The sequence below is a fragment of the Orcinus orca genome, chromosome 10 (assembly GCF_937001465.1).
Source record: "Orcinus orca chromosome 10, mOrcOrc1.1, whole genome shotgun sequence".
In the NCBI taxonomy this organism is placed as follows: Eukaryota; Metazoa; Chordata; class Mammalia; order Artiodactyla; family Delphinidae; genus Orcinus; species Orcinus orca.
The window spans coordinates 33,576,311-33,593,304 of record NC_064568.1 but is presented as its reverse complement, the minus strand read 5'-3'; the positions used below and the strand labels follow the sequence as shown (position 1 = coordinate 33,593,304).

General features: G+C 42.1%; 1 long non-coding RNA gene across 1 annotated transcript in view; it reads left to right on the top strand.

The window, feature by feature from the left end:
- Positions 1-1,800: 1,800 nt before the first annotated feature.
- Positions 1,801-16,994, top strand: part of LOC117200688 (uncharacterized) — a 50,050-nt gene continuing 34,856 nt past the window's right edge. The window contains exons 1-4 of the long non-coding RNA XR_007479472.1: positions 1,801-2,004; positions 4,097-4,785; positions 5,783-5,948; positions 7,333-7,450. This is a non-coding gene — a long non-coding RNA (uncharacterized LOC117200688). The remainder of the gene's footprint in view (positions 2,005-4,096; positions 4,786-5,782; positions 5,949-7,332; positions 7,451-16,994) is intronic.

Genomic DNA, 16,994 nt, shown 5'->3' with positions numbered 1-16,994 from the left:
CGGGATCCTCCCGGACCAGGGCATGAACCCGCGTCCCCCGCATCAGCAGGCGGACTCCCAACCACTGCGCCACCAGGGAAGCCCTTTTCAGATGAGCGTGTTGTAGTAAGTCACTCGCCCCAATTGCTCAGCTTTAACTGGTGAGGGCAGGATTCACACCCGTGCAGTCCGGCTGCAGACGTCCAACAGTCTTCTCTGCCAAGCTCTTCTGCCTGCACCCCCTTTGAGTGTTGTCGTAAAACAAGCCTCAGGAAGGCACAGTAGGCATTCTTTCCATCATATAACAAGGTTATCCTTCGAAACGAAGCCATGGGGGTGAGCAGGGAAAGAAGCCATGGTGGGTGGGTGATTCAGTGCAGGGAGACCAGAAGCTGCATCTCGGGGCTGACGGAGGACTGAATATAACCGAGCAGGACCCTATGGGGCCTTCCGGGGACAGACCCCTCCCCCATGTCCTCTGCTTTAGCTCCTCCCTGAAGTACCTAGATAATGGTATCTGATGCACATTTCCTGAGTTTATCCGATGCTAAGCCACCACCAAATGGAAGAAATTAACTACTTGATGACCATGAGCACGTAGCCCCCAGACCTACTGGTGCCTAAGGATTGGTAATGTTAACCCCCGTGACACCGCCCTGTTACCTCACCATGAACCAATCAAAGAACTGTGCACGCACATACCCTCGGATGCCCCTCCCTCGCCTGGCCTTTAAAAAGGCCTTGCTGAAACCCTTATGGGAGTTGGGGGATTTTGAGCGTGGGCCACCTCTTCTTGTACTGGCACCTTACCATAAAGCTTCGCTTTTTTGAAAGACCAGCTTGGGTGTAAGGGAAGTTTCAACCCAGGCACAAGGTTAGTGTCAAAGGCTAGGTGATAAATCTATCTTGCTTTAGTTTCTCTTTTCGCACAGAAGCTGGTAATCTAGGACCTATGTGTGAACAACTTTATATGTGAATATTTTTGGTACTTGGTTTACTTGGGCTGGTAGGATACATTATATTTAAGTTCCTTGAATACTGTAGATATCCCCCTAATGTGTATGAATGACTGAGGCTTTGTAAATTAGGGACGTTTGTGTGAATAAAGTTATTTGATGGGGTCAAAGAAGCCAGATGTGACTGGAAAAAATAGTTCTTTTTTTGGCTTTATTGGCTTGACTGCACGCGGGCAAGCAGACCCAAGTTTGGTTCGGTAACATGAATGCACCTCTGCCCGGGGGTCTCAGCAGCCCAGAAGGCCAGTGAGAGAAGGCCTGGCTCCTCATCCCGTAATCCACCACTGGATGAACCTGCTCTCAAAAGAGCGAGTTGGGTGACCAACACGGCCAGCGCCTGGGAGGGCCCCGCTTTTTCAGATCCCACAGAAGCAAGTGTTACTGGAATGGAAGGGCTGTGTGCAGCCTGGACCCCAGCGCAGAGGCAGGCGGGGTTAGGAGGGGTCTGTACCCTTCACCGTAAGTGACAGCTGTGTGCTCTGAAGCCACAGGACCAGTGTCATTTAGAGCAACAGAGCTTGTCCACCCCATTGCATTATTTTTCTTCCTCCTGGTGGTTTTTCCCATCTTTGGAGCTGGATTATGTTACAGCTGGTCTTCCAGTTCATTCCATTCTCGTGGCTGATTTGCTTGGCTTTCGCTCAGCCATGTGCTTTAGAGAACTGATAGAGATCTAGAGGAAGGTTGTCTCTTTTTTGGTTGAAACACACTTGCATCACTTTCCCTAAAGTGGAAGAAAGGGGTATAGATGTTAGGTTTGCACTTTTCTGACTCCATTTCTCCCTCTGGTTTCCTTCCCAGGAATGAAAGGCATCCACTTGAGTACCTGTTCTCTCAACTCCATCACAGGGCATGCACGAGCACAGCCCAAACAGCCACTTGTCCGGGATGGGCAGATGGACAGGGACACTGGAGATCACCTGAACCACATGGGACTTGAACCAGATAAACCCCCAGGGCTGCTGCCAATGCTAAGATGCTATGCTTTCCACAGCATCACCTGAAGTGGGTAAGTCGGGATGAGTATCCCTCCTGGGGGTGAGGAATTTGTCAAGAATAATACTTAAGTCCTATAACTGTACATATAACCACTGGTCCCCTACAGTAATCATATGTGGTAGGTACTAGCATTATTCCTATTATAGGGCGGAGGAGCTGAGTCACAGAGAGGTTGAGTGACTGATCCAAGGTGACACAGGTAGTTTATAGCAGACCTAGGATCTGAGCCCAGGCAGACAGACTCCAGGATCTGTGTTCCTAAACTCCAACCAGTATAGCCTCTATAACCCGGTCCAAAGAGATAAAATACGGAGTCATGGCTTAGAATTTAGCCTGTGATCTTAACAACAAACCGCAGTGGGTTTAGAGCTCAGAGTCGACTGGTCTGGTCTGCACACTGCACTGAATGGCCATCGCCCTTCCCAGTCTCCCCACGCCTCCACGGCGCACCCTTCCCATTCCCACCAAAGCCCATGCTGTCTCTTGCTTCCACACTTTTGAGCCCTGCTGTCCTTCAGCTTGGTACAGACACACCATCCCCTGCGCCTAGATCACTCCTACTCACCCTTCAAGACTGAACGTAAGCCTCCCTGCCACCTTGACTTTCCAAATCTGACATTTGTGCCCCTCCTGCACACACACGTATCAGAGCCAGCACCCCAATCTCTGCACATATCACAGTAATGCTGGATGGGGATAAGCATCTCCTGTCCCTCTCCCAGACTGTCAGCTCCAAGAGGGAAGAGATGAGCTCTGTACTTGGCATGTCACAGCATCTCGATAAATTTTTAGTGACAGGAATTTGAGGGGTGGGGTGACTTGCAGCTGCCCCCGGTATACCCCAGACAGAGAATTTGTAGTTCCTTCAGTCCCTCTAGGGTATCATGCTGTCCCTCGCCACTGGGCCTTTGTACATGCTTTGCCCATGGCCTCCTTTTCAATCTACTCTTGTCCCCTAGCTGGGTCATGTTGCCTTGTTTGAAGCTCTCATCAACATATGTACTTTTTCTTTAAAGACATTTTTCCCAAGGTGTGATCCCTGGACCCCTGGGAGGTCCTTAGATCCTTTCAGGGAGTTTGTGAGATCAAAACTGTTTTTATAAATCATTAATCATCAATAGAGTACCCTGAAACGAATACAAGGTTACATGTCAACTTTATCTCAATTTAAAAAAAAGTACAAAGCAAATCATAGTAGGTGCTCAATAAATATTCAGAAAATGAGTGACCCCAAGCCCTACTGATGGGTCTGAGGGTCAATGTGCATGCCTGAGACAAACCCCGCCTCGCCAAGGGCAGCTCCGAGTGGGGCCTCTGGGAAGGGGCTGTGGAAGACTTCTCCTGGGGGAGACACGGGAGGAGGAAGAACGGAGGCAACGCATCCCCTGGCGCCGGGTACCCACTGGGCAGCATCTTTGGGCCCAACCTGGTGCTCTAAACGTGCAACTTCCCACTTGGCTCTGCATTTTCCCCATTTCTCGCAAGTGCATCTGGAATACATTAGAAAGGGGTCAGGCTGGTTTGGAAAATGTTTGGGTAACTCTGGATGTGGGAGGTGGAGCTGGAAACCTGTGGGGAAGAACATGACCCCCAGACAGAGTTCAGAGTTGTGGCTGGAGAGCTGCTCGCCTGCCAGCCCCGGACGAGCGCCCAGGCCTCCCGCACTCAGGCCCTATCCATCTGGAGGCCTCTGGCTCCACCTTCATCCCTCAGAGACCCCCTTTCAGACTGGCTGTGTAAGGAGACATCCCTCCGTGCACCCCTCCTCATCCCCCCGTATCCTTCTCCTGTTGCTTCTCCCGACCCAAACCACAAACTCAGCCCAGGCCCCGCTCCATGAATAGCGATGGTCATGACGGTAATTGGGACCCGTAAATCATTTCCCATCTGTGGAGCCCTCATGTCCCAGGTGAAGAGCTTCACGCACTTTCTCTCCTGTTTTATCCTTTGAATAAACCCTCCAATCGTATGTACTCCTGTTCCCACGTCGCAGATAAGGACACTGTGGGGCAGGAAGTTGACCCAGCTCTCTCGGGGTCATAATGCTGAAACTCAAACCCAGAGTTGCCCGGCACCAAAAGTTTGTTTCATACCCTCCACAGCACACCAATATCCCAGGAACGTAAAAGACTCGCCTGGAAGCCAATTCCTTTTCTCCCAAATCAAGGAGATGCCAGAGCGGCTAAGAGGAGGAGCTTGGAAGCAGAGGGAAACCTCTTATGCATGGCACCTGGTAACCTGTAACAACTAGCTCGTTTTATTGATAAATTAGCCTCCCCTGGCCTCAGCTGTAGCTCCCAAGTCAAATCGCCGCCACCTGCCGCGTTAACGGGCTTTGAGCAGCTACCAGGGACTTAAAACTCGCTTCCTCAGCCCATCCCAGCCCTCAGAAGATGGGAGCGCTTCAGGGAAGTTAATTTTCTCAAAACAACTCTTCTCTTGGACTATCCCTGAGAAATCCAGGGCTAACGTTGAACTCGGGGTATGCGGTGGAGACCAGAGACCCAGGGGCAGAGAAGAGGCTGGCCAGGGGCACTTCCTTGCTCACAGCTCGTGGTCAAAGGACAGCACAGCCCTCCAGCGGGTGGCAGTGCTAAAAAGGGCACAGGATGGAAACCTGGGAAGGGCCACATCTGCCGTCCACTTCACCCCAACTTTTCCTCGGTCTAGACCCACGCTGTCCCATGCTGCAGCCACGAGCCACCTGTGACCCCAGGAACACGGCTAGTCTGAATCCCTGTGTCCTGGCTGAGATACACTCCCGACCTCGAAGACTTAACACCAGAGAAATGTGAGTTATCTCAATAATGATGTTTACATTGATTTCACGTAGAAATGATAAATCTTTCTGGTATATTGGGTTAAATATATAATCAGAATTAATTTCACCTCTTTTGCTGTTTCTAATGGGCTATCAGACAATTGTAAATTACACAGGGGTTTGGCATTGTATTTCTATCTGACAGCACCGCCCTGGGGTTTCCTTCCCTCCCGCTCAAGCCCCGCCCATCCAGTTACCAGCAGCCCCTTCCTCCCTTTGAAGCCTGCCCCTCCCTTGCTCCAGATTCCCCAGAGCTCCCCATTAGAGGTCATATCAAGCCTAAGCCACTCTCCGCAGCTTTCCGGGCCACCTGGTTCATTGACTGACCCCGTCCTGACCCCGGAAGCTGTCTCCATCTTCCTTTCATCCCCTCTGCGTCCTGGGACGCTGCCGGGGCCCCAGGAAGAGACCCACCCTCCCCCTGGCCCTGCTCCTTCTGGTCTTTTGCCTTCTGCAGTTTGCAGGTAATTGCTCCTTCTCTCCTCTTTAATGAGCTCCTGGCTCCTGGGCTGCAGGGAACACGGGCCTGGGCTTTGCCCTCCGTCCAGAGCCAGTTGCTGCCCAGCCTCACCCAGATCACCCTAGCGCAGATGCCCAACAGGTGTGGGCCCACCGAGCCCAGCCTCTCCCGCTGAGCTGCGCCCCCGTGGGGCACTGACACTGGGCAGAGCCACAGCCACTGGGCGCTCCCTGCTCCCACCGTTCCTCCCCTCCCCGGGAGCTCTTCTGCTGGAGAGGATCTCCCTGACTTCCCTTCCTGCGAAACATCCTGCTCCGCCACCTGCAGAAGCCCCCTCCCACCACCCCAGGCTTCCCTGCCATCACCTCAACCAAGTGTGTACTTCTGCTCTTAGAACTCCCAAAGCGCTTACCTCGGGGGCAGAAAGAAGGCCCCGTGGTCTGCAGTCCTCACTGAGGGCGTTGATACTCACCAAGCACATTCACCTGTAGCCTTTAATTCCTGCAGCAATTCCACGTGGTGGCAATCATGCCCATTTAACGATGAAGAAGTCCAGGCTCAGAGTGATGGAGGAACGTTCTCAGCGTCCCGTGGAGGCAGGCTCTGAAGACAAGAAGTCGATCTCTGAACTTCCATCTCTTTAGTGTTGTAAGAAGACCACAGACGGAGCAAGGTTTGAATCCCGCTTTATCATTTTCAAAGTCTGTGACTGTGCAAGCTTCTTTTTTTTTTTAAAGTTAATCCCAAACTCCTAATTTATCCCCCCTTTCCCTTTGGTAACCATAAGTTTGTTCTCTATGTCTGTGAGTCTGTTTCTGTTTTGTAAATGAGTTCATTTGTATCATATTTTAGATTCCACATTTATGTGATAACATGAAATTACTGTCTTTCTCTGGCTGACTTACTTCACTTAGTATGATAATCTCTAGGTCCATGCATGTTGCTGAAAATGACATTATTTCATTCTTTTTTTAAGGCTGAGTAGTATTCTGTTGTGTATATACCACATCTTTATCCATTCTTCAGTTGATGGACATTTAGGTTGCTTCCATGTCTTGAATATTGTAAATAGTGCAGTTATGAGCATTGGGGTGTATGTATCTTTTCAAATTAGAGTTTTCTCCGGATATATGCCCAAGAGTGGGATTGCTATATCATATGGTAACTGTATTCTTAGTTTATTAAGGAAACTCCATTCTGTTCTCCATAGTGGCTGCACAAATTTACATTCCCAACAACAGTGTAAGAGGGTTCCTTCTTCTCCACACCCATCCAGCATTTATTATTTGTAGACTTTTTGATGATGGACATTCTGACTAGTGTCAGATGATACATCTTTGTAGTTGTGATTTGCCTTTCTCTAATAATTAACGATGTTGAACACCTTTTCCATGTACCTATTGGCCATCTATGTGTCTTTTTTAGAGAAAAGTCTATTTAGGTCTTCTGCTCTTTTTTTTTTTTTTTTTTGCAATACGCGGGCCTCTCACTGTTGCGGCCTCTCCCGTTGCGGAGCACAGGCTCCGGACGCTCAGGCTCAGCGGCCATGGCTTATGGGCCCAGCCGCTCTGTGTCACGTGGTATCCTCCCGGACCGGGGCACGAACCCGTGTCCCCTGCATCGGCAGGCGGACTCCCAACCACTGCGCCACCAGGGAAGCCCCTGCTCATTTTTTGATTGGGTTGTTTTTTTGTTATTGAGTTGTGTGAGCTGTTTGTATTTTTTGGAAATTAAGCCCTTGTCATTTGCATTGTTTGCAAATACTTTCTTCCATTCCACAGCTTGTTTTTTTGTTTTATTTATGGTTTCCTTTGCTGTGCAAAAGCTTATAAATTTGATTAGGTCTGTGTAAGCTTCTTAATCCCTCGGTGCCTCACTCAATTTCCTCATTTGTAAAATTCCAGGGATCATCTCAGAGTTGTCACGGGGATTAAGTGAGTTGGTGCAGGGTTTGCATTTAAAGCAGTGCCTAAGGGTGCCAAATAGTAAGTTCTCAATAAACGGTAGCTGTTGATATTAATAAGTATTTAATAAGTACCCAATCTTCTCTCCACTAGGCTGTAAGCTCCTGGAGTATGAGAGATGTGCCCTGGACCATACTTGGCCTCCCAGCCCTAGTCTCCAGTGAGGGTCTTGAAGGTGCTGTGATGATGACAGCAATACAGGGGGATCCAGGTAAGTGCAGATTTTGTGAACTAAATGTTTGTGGCCTCCACAAAATTTCTATTGAAATCCTAACGCCCAGTGTGTTGGTATTTGGGAGCTACAGCTGAGGGCACAGGAGGCTGAATTTGAAACAGGAGCTGGTTGTTAAAGGTAATCATGTGCCGTGGACAAGACGTTTTCCTCTGCTTTCAAGCTCCTTCTCTAGCTGCTTTTGCATCTCCTTGGTTTGGGACAAAAGGAATTGGCTTCTAGATGGATTCTTTAGGTTCCTGGGATATCCGTGTGCTGTGGATGGTATTGAAACAAACTTTGGTGCTGGGGAAAATGAAGGACAAATGTTCTGTTGAGTTTGACACCAGCTGGAATTAGACATTTGTTTTTAGGAAATGCAATATTCGTATGTTTAAGTGCAGTTTGTGATTCTAACTTTTGGCTAGCACAATAAATAATGTGGAGGTTTGAACAGCCCAGCTTTATGGAACAAAGAAGCAAAAGGGGAAGCAAAGGCCAATATCTATAAGAGTGGTTCCAAGTAACCTGTTCTTCACATGCAATACCATATTAAATCTTAAATCCTACAGAATAGTATTATACCTGGTTCTATAGACAAGGACATTTAAGACTCAGGCTTTGTTGGTGACACAGATCACTCAGCAGTAGCTGTGTAGTCAGGATTCAAATCCAAGTCTGTTGGCTCCAGTGTCCACGTTTCCTTCCACTGGCCCAGGTGGCAGAGTGACTAATGGGGGACTTAGTCTGAAGGTCAGCTCTCTTATACGTGATAAAATAGCCCATACAATCTGCCCATGTTCATAGGTTCTTCATCAAACTTTTCCCCATAGAACAGGAGGAAAAAGCACATCTAACATCACCTCAATTACCATCTACTGAAAACAGCAACAAATCACACTCATATATTTGTATGTACTATAGTCTTAAAAATGTACATAAAAGCTAAAAGTAAAAAAAAAAAAATCCAAAAAGGATAAGTGTTAATGAGGAATTCCATTCACAGAAAGCTAAAAACAGCAACAACAAACGCCTGTTTTAGGGTTGCAAGTGGTTATGAAATCTCTGGTTGCTATAGGACATGAATATGATGATTTACAGTATACCAAAACTTATACAACACTGGCTTGCAGGAAAGAAAAATTATTTTCTCTGAAATGATTGGGTGTCACAAATCTGAGTTTACTTGTGTAGTTTGAAGTTGCATTCAGATGATGGCAAACACTGATCGGGTGCTGTGAAGAGGGACTTGTTGGTAGTTATTTGGTTTTGTGTTTTTAACTGAAGTATAGTTGATTTACAATGTTATGTTAGTGTCCGGTGTTAACAGCAAAGTGATTCAGTTATGCATTTATATATATATATTTTTTTTTTTCTTCCTATTCTTTTCCATTGTAGATTATAACAATATATTGAATATAGTTCCCCGTGCTATACAATAGGACTTGTTGTTTATCTATTTTATTTATAGTAGTTTATACCTGCTAATCCCAAACCCCTAATTTATCCCTCCCCAGCCCTTTTCCCCTTTGGTAACCATAAGTTAGTTTTTTATGTCTATGAGTCTGTTTTGGCTTTGTAAATAAGTTCATTTGTATCATACTTTAGATTCTACATAAAGTGATATTATATGGAATTTGTCTCTGTGTCTCTGACTTACTTCACCTAGTATGATCATCTCTCGTCCATCCATGTTGCCGCAGATGGCATGATTTCATTCTTTTTTATGGCTGAGTAGTATTCCATTGTGTGGAGCAAGAGCATGGGATATCTTTCCATTTCTTTAAATCATCCTCTGTTGTCTTTATCAATGCTTTATAGTTCTCAGCCTATGTCTTTCACCTCCTTTTTCAGGTTTATTCCTAAGCATTTCATTCTTTTTGATGTGATTTTAAAAGTGATTGTTTTTGACTTTCCCTTCCCTTTCATTGTTAGCGTAAAGAAATGCAACAGATTTCTGTATGTTAATCTTATATCCTGCTACATTGCTGAACCTGATTTTCAGTTCTAGTAGTTTTTGTGTGGCATCTTTAGGATTTTCTAACATAGTATCACATTATCTATGCATAATGACAAATTTACCTCTTCCCTTCCAATGTGGATACGTTTTCTTTCTTTCTCTCACCTGATTGCTGTGACTAGGACTTCCAATACTATGTTGAGTAGAAGTGGTGAGGGTGGGCTTCCTTGTCTTGCTCTAGATTTTAGCAGGAAGATTTTAAACATTTCACTGTTGAGTATTATGTTGGCTGTAAGGTTGTCCTAAATAGCTTTTATTACGTTGAGATATGTTCCCTGTATACCCACTTTCGTAAGAGGGTTTTTTTTTTTTTATCATGAATGGATGTTGAATTTTGTCAGATGCTTTTTCTGCTTCTATTGAGATGATGGTGTGGTTTTGTCATTGCATTTGTTGGTGTGGTGTATCGAATTGATTGATTTGCATATGTTGAATGATCCTTGTGACCCTGGGATGAATCCACCTTGATTATAGTGTATGATCTTTTTTACGTGTTGTTGGATTCAGTTTGCTAATGTTTTGTTGAGAATTTTTGCATCGATATTCATCAAAGATATGGTCAGTGATTTTCTATTTTGGTATTGTCTTTGTCGGGTTTTGGCATCAGGGTGATGGTGGCTTCATAGAATGACTTTGGGGGTATTCCCTCCTCTTCAGTCTTCCGGAAAAGTTTGAGAAGGATTGATATACATTCTTTTTGCATGTTTGGCAGAATTCCCCAGTGAAGCCATCCAGTCCTGGACTTTTGTTTCCAGGGAGTTTTTTAAATTACAGGTTCTATTTCACTTCTAGTGATCAATTTGTTCAGAATATCTATTTCTTCTTGATTCAGTTTTGGTGGGCTGTACGTTTTAGAAACTTGTCCATTTCTTATAGGTTGTCCAATTTGTTGCAATATTTGTTTTTTTTAATTCCTTGTTTTTATTTTACTTTTTAAAATTTTTATTTTACATTGGAGTGTAGTTGATTAACAATGTTGTGTTAGTTTCAGGTGTACAGCAAATGATTCAGTTAAACATATACAGGTATCTATTCTTTTTCAAATTCTGTTCCTGTTTAGGTTATTACAGAGTATTGAACAGAATTCCCTGTGCTGTATGGTAGGTAGGTCCTTGTTGGTTATGTTTTTAAAATATAGCAGTGTGTTCATGTCAATCCCAATCTCCCAATCTATCCCTCCTCCCACCCCATCCTTCTCCCCTCTGGTAACCATAAATTCATTTTCTAAGTCTGTGAGTCTGTTTCTGTTCTGTAAATAAGTTCATTTGTATCATTCTTTTTAGATTCCACATGTAAGCAATATATAATAATTGTCTTTCTCTGTCTGATTTACTTCACTTAGTATAAGAATTTTCAGGTCCATCCATGTTGCTGCAAATAACATTATTTCATTCCTTTTAATGGCTGAATTATATTCCATTGAATATATGTACCACATCTTCTTTATTCATTCATCTGTCAATGGACATTTAGCTTGCTTCCATGTCTTGGCTATTGTAAACAGCGCTGCAATGAACACTGGGGTGCATGTATCCTTTTGAACCATGTTTTTCTCTGGACATATGCCCAGGAGTGAGATTGCTGGATCATATGGTAGCTCTATTATTTCTTTCTTAAGGAACTTCCATACTGTTCTCCATAGTGGCTGTATCAATTTACATTCCCACCAACAGTGTAAGGAGGGTTCCCTTTTCTCCACACCCTTTCCAGCATTTGTTGTTTGTAGATTTTCTGATGATGCCCATTCTAACTGGTGTGAGGTGATATTTCATTGTGCTTTTGATTTGCATTTCTCTAATAATTAGCGACGTTGAGCATCTTTTCATGTGTCTCTTGGCCATCTGTATGTCTTCTTTGGAGAAATGTCTGTTTAGGTCTTCCGCCCATTTTTTTACTGGGTTGCTTGTTTTTTTGATATTGAGCTGCATGAGCTGTTTGTAAGTTTTGGAGATTAATCCCTTTATAGTCTCATGGTTTGGAAATATTTTCTCCCATTCTGAGGTTGTATTTTCATTTTGCTTATGGTTTCCTTTGCTGTGCAAAAGCATTTGAGTTTAATTAGGTCCCATTTGTTTATCTTTGTTTTTATTTCCATTACTCTAGGAGATGGATTGAAAAAGATATTGCTGCGATTTATGTCAAAGAGTGTTCCTCTAAGAGTTTTATAGTATCTGGTCTTACATTTAGGTTTTTATGTTTGTGTATGGTGTTAAAGAATGTTCTAACTTCATTTTTTAACATGTAGCTGTTCAGTGTTCCCAGCACTATTTATTGAACAGACTGTCTTTTCTACATTGTATAGTCTTGCCTCCTGTGTCATAGATTAATTGCCCAAAGGTGGGTGGGTTTATTTCTGAGCTTTCTATCTGGTTCCATTGATCCATATGTCTATTTTTGTGCCAGTACCATATGGTTTTGATGACTGTAGCTTTATAGTATAGTCTGAAGTCAGGGCACCTGATTCCTCTAGCTCTGTTTTTCTTTCTCAATATTTCTTTGGCTATTCAGGGTCTCTTTTGTCTCCACACAAGTTAAATTTTTTTTTGTTCTAGTTCTGTGAAAAATGCCATTGGTAATTTGATAGGGATTGCACTGAATCTGTAGATTGCCTTGGGTAGTACAGTCATTTTGACAATATTGATTCTTCCAATCCAAGAACACAGTATATCTTTCCAAATGTTTGTGTCATCTTTGATTTCTTTCATCAGTGTCTTATAGTTTTCTGAGTACAGTTCTTTTACCTCCTTGGGTAGGTTTATTCCAAGTATTTTATTATTTTTGATGTGATGATAAATGTAATTGTTTCCTGAATTTCCCTTTCTGACCTTTTATTGTTAGTGTATAGAAATGCAACAGATTTCTCTGTGTTAATTTTGTATCCTACAACTTTACTGAAATCATTGATGAGCTCTAGTAGTTTCCTGGTAGTGTCTTTAGAATTTTCTTTGTATAGTATCATGTCATCTGCAAACAGTGATTGGATTCCTTTTATTTCTTTTTCTTCTCTGATTGCCGTGGCTAGGACTGCCAAGACTATGTTGAATAAAAGTGGTGACAATGGACATCTTTGCCTTGTTCCTGATCTTAGAGGGAATGCTTTAACGTTTCACTGTTGAGCATGAGGTTAGCTGTGGGTTTGTTGTACATGGCCTTTATTATGTTGAGGTAGGTTCCCTCTATGCCCACTTTCTGGAGAGTTTTTTATCATAAATGGGTATTGAATTTTGTGAAAAGCTTTTTCTGCATCTATTGAGATGATCATATGGTTTTTATTCTTCAATTTGTTAGTATGGTGTATCACATTGAGTGATTTGCATGTATTGAAAAGTCCTTGAATCCCTGGGATAAATCCCACTTGATCTTGGTGTATGATCCTTTTAATGTGTTGTTGGATTCTGTTTGCTAGTATTTTGTTGAGGGTGTTTGCATCTGTGTTCATCAGTGATATTGGCCTGTAATTTTCTTTTTTGTGGTATCTTTGTCTGGTTTTGTTATCAGCCTGAGGGTGGCCTCATAGAATAAGATTGGGAGTGTTTCTTCATCTGCAATTTTTTGGAATATGTTCTGAAGGATTAGTGTTAAGTCTTCTCTAAATGTTTGATAGAATTTGCCTGTGAAGCCATCTGGCCCTGGACTTTTTCTTGGGAGTATTTAAATCACAGATTCAATTTCATTACTTGTGATTGGTCTGTTCATATTTTCTATTTCTTCCTGTTTCACTCGGGAGATTGTACCCTTCTAAGAATTTGTGCATTTCTTCTAGGTTGTCCATTTTATTGGCATATAGTTGCATAGTTGCTTGTAGTAGTGTCTTATGAACCTTTGTTTTTCTACGGTGTCTGTTGTAACTACTCCCTTTTCATTTCTAATTTTACTGATTTGATCCCTCTCCCTTTTTTCTCTTGATGACTCTGGCTAAAGGTTTATCAATTTTGTTTATCTTTTCTTATTTCTGCTCTGATCTTTATGATTTCTTTACTTTCTTTGGGTTTTGTTTGTTCTTTTTTCTCTAGTTGCTTTGGGTGTAAGGTTAGGTTGTTCATTTGAGATTTTTCTTGTTTCCTGAGGTAAGAGTGTATTGCTATAAACTTTCCACTTAAAACTGCTTTTGCTGTGCCCCATAGAGTTTGGATTGTTGTGCTTTTGCTGGATCATTTGTCTCTAGGTATATTTTGATTTCCTCTGATTTCTTCAGTGATCCTTCGGTTGCTTAGTAGCATATTGTTTATCCTCCATGTGTTTGTATTTTTTACAGTTTTATTTTTCTTATTAGTCATCCATTTTATATACATCAGTGTATACATGTCAATCCCAATCTCCCAATTCATCACACCCCAATCCCCACCACCTGCCGCTTTCCCCTCTTGGTGTCCATATGTGTTTTCTCTACTTCTGTGTCTCAATTTCTGCTCTGCAAACCGGTTCATCTGTACCACTTTCTAGGTTCCACATATATGCGTTAATATACGATATTTGTTTTCCTCCTTCTGACTTCCTTCACTCTGTATGACACTCTCTAGATGCATCCACATCTCTACAAATGACCCAATTTAGTTCCTGTTTATGGCTGAGTAATATCCCATTGTATATATGTACCACATCTTCTTTCTTCTGTCAATGGGCATTTAGGTTGATTCCATGACATGGCTATTGTGAATAGTGCTGCAGTGAACACTGGGGTGCATGTGTTTTTTTGAATTATGGTTTTCTCTGGGTATATGCCCAGTAGTGGAATTGCTGGGTGATATGATAATTCTATTTTTAGTTCTTTAAGGAACCTCCATACTGTTCTCCATAGTGGCTATAGCAATTTAAATTCCCACCAACAGTGCAGGAGGGTTCCCTTTTCACCACACCCCCTCCAGCATTTCTTGTTTGTAGATTTTCTGATGATGCCCATTCTAACTGGTGTGAGGTGATACCTCATTGTAGTTTTCATTTGCATTTCTCTAATAATTAGTGATGTTGAGCAGCTTTTCATGTGCTTCTTGGCTATCAGTATGTCTTCTTAGGAGAAATGTCTATTTAGGTCTTCTGACCATTTTTTGATTGGGTTGTTTATTTTTTTTAATATTGAGCTGCATGAGCTGTTTATATATTTCGGAGATTAATGCTTTGTCTGATGATTCATTTGCAAATACTTTCTCCCATTCTGAGGGTTGTCTTTTCATCTTATTTATGGTTTCCTTTTCTGTGCAAAAGCTTTTAAGTTTGATTAGGTCCCACTTGTGTATTTTTGTTTTTATTTCCATTTCTCTAGGAGGTGGGTCAAAAAAGATCTTGCTGTGATTTATGTCAAAGAGTGTTCTTCCTATGTTTTCCTCTAAGAGTTTTATAGTGTCCGGTCTTACATTTAGTTCTCTAATCCATTTGGAGTTTATTTTTGTGTATGATGTTAGGGCGTGTTCTGATTTCATTCTTTTACATGTAGCTGTCCAGCTTTCCCAGCACCACTTATTGAAGAGACTGTCTTTTCTCCATTGTATATCCTTGCCTCTTTTGTCATAATTAGTTGACCATAGGTGCATGGGCTTAAGTCTGGGCTTTCTATCCTGTTCCATTGATCTCTATTTCTGTTTTTGTGCCAGTAGCATATTGTCTTACTACTGTAGTTCTGTAGTATAGTGTGAGGTCAGGGAGTCTGATTCCTCCAGCTCCGTTTTTTTCCCTCAAGACTGCTTTGGCTATTCGGGATCTTTTGTGTCTCCATACAAATTTTAAGACTTTTTGTTCGAGTTCTGTAAAAAATGCCATTGGTAATTTGATGGGGATTGCAATGAATCTATAGATTGCTTTGGGTATTATAGTCATTTTCACAATATTGATTCTCTCAATCCAAGAACATGGTATATCTCTCCATCTGTTGGTATCATCTGTAATTTCTTTCATCGGTGTCTTATACTTTTCTGCGTATAGGTCTTTTGTCTCCCTAGGTAGTTTATTCCTGGGTATTTTATTCTTTTTGTTGCAGTGGTAAATGGGAGTGTTTCCTTAATTTCTCTTTCAGATTTTTCATCATTAGTGTATAGGAATGCAAGAGATTTCTGTGCATTAATTTTGTATCCTGCAACTTTACCGAATTCACTGATTAGCTCTAGTAGCTTTCTGGTGGGATATTTAGGATTCTCAGTGTGTAGTATCATGTCATCTGCAAACAGTGACAGTTTTACTTCTTCTTTTCCAATTTGTATTCCTTTTATTTCTTTTTCTTCTCTGATTTCCGTGGCTAGGATTTCCAAAACTATGTTGAATAGTAGTGGCGAGAGTGGACATCCTTGTCTTGTTCCTGATCTTAGAGGAAATGCTTTCAGTTTTTCACCATTGAGAATGATGTTTGCTGTGGGTTTGTCGTATATGGCCTTTATTATGTCGATGTAGGTTCCCTCTATGCCCACTTTCTGGAGAGTTTTTATCATAAATGGGTGTCAAATTTTGTCAAAAGCTTTTTTTGCATCTATTGAGATGATCATGTGATTTTTATTCTTCAATTTGTTAATATGGTGTATCACAGTGACTGATTTGCATATATTGAAGAATCCTTGCATCTCTGGGATAAATCCCACTTGATCGTGGTGTATGATCCTTTTAATGTGTTGTTGGATTGTGTTTGCTAGTATTTTGTTGAGGATTTTTGCATCTATATTTATCAGTGAAAAGGGTCTGTAATTTTCTTTTTTTGTACTATCTTTGTCTGGTTTTGGTATCAGGGTGATGGTGGCCTCATAGAATGAGGTTGAGAGTTTTCCTTCCTCTGCAATTTTTTGGAAGAGTTTAAGAAGGATGGGTGTTAGCTCCTCTCTAAATGTTTGATAGAATTCACCTGTGAAGCCATCTGGTCCTGGACTTTGGTTTGTTGGAAGATGTTTAATCCCAGTTTCAATTTCATTACTTGTGATTGGTCTGTTCATGTGTTCAATTTCTTCCTGGTTGTCCATTTTATTGGCATAGAGTTGCTTGTAGTAGTCTCTTAGGATGCTTTGTATTTCTGCGGTGTCTGTTGTAACTTCTCCTTTTTCATTTCTAATTTTGTTGATTTGAGTCCTCTCCCTCTTTTTCTGGATGAGTATGGCTAATGGTTTATCAATTTGTTTATCTTCTCAAAGAACCAGCTTTTAGTTTTATTGATCTGTGCTATTGTTTCTCTTCTTTGTGTTTCATTTATTTCTGCTCTGATCTTTATGACTTCTTTCCTTCTGCTAACTTTGGGTTTTGTTTGTTCTTCTTTCTCTAGTTCCTTTAGGTGTAACGTTAGTTTGTTTATTTGAGTTGTTTCTTGAGGTAGGCTTGTATAGCTATAAACTTCCCTCTTAGAGCTGCTTTTGCCACATCCCATAGGTTTTGCATTGTCGTGTATTCATTGTCATTTGTCTCTAGGTATTTTTTGATTTCCTCTTTGATTTCTTCAGTGATATCTTGGTTATTTAGTAACGTATTGTTTAGCCTCCATGCGTTTGTGTTTTTTATGTTTTTTCCCTGTAATTCATTTCTAATCTCATAGCATCGTGGTCAGAAAAGATGCTTGAT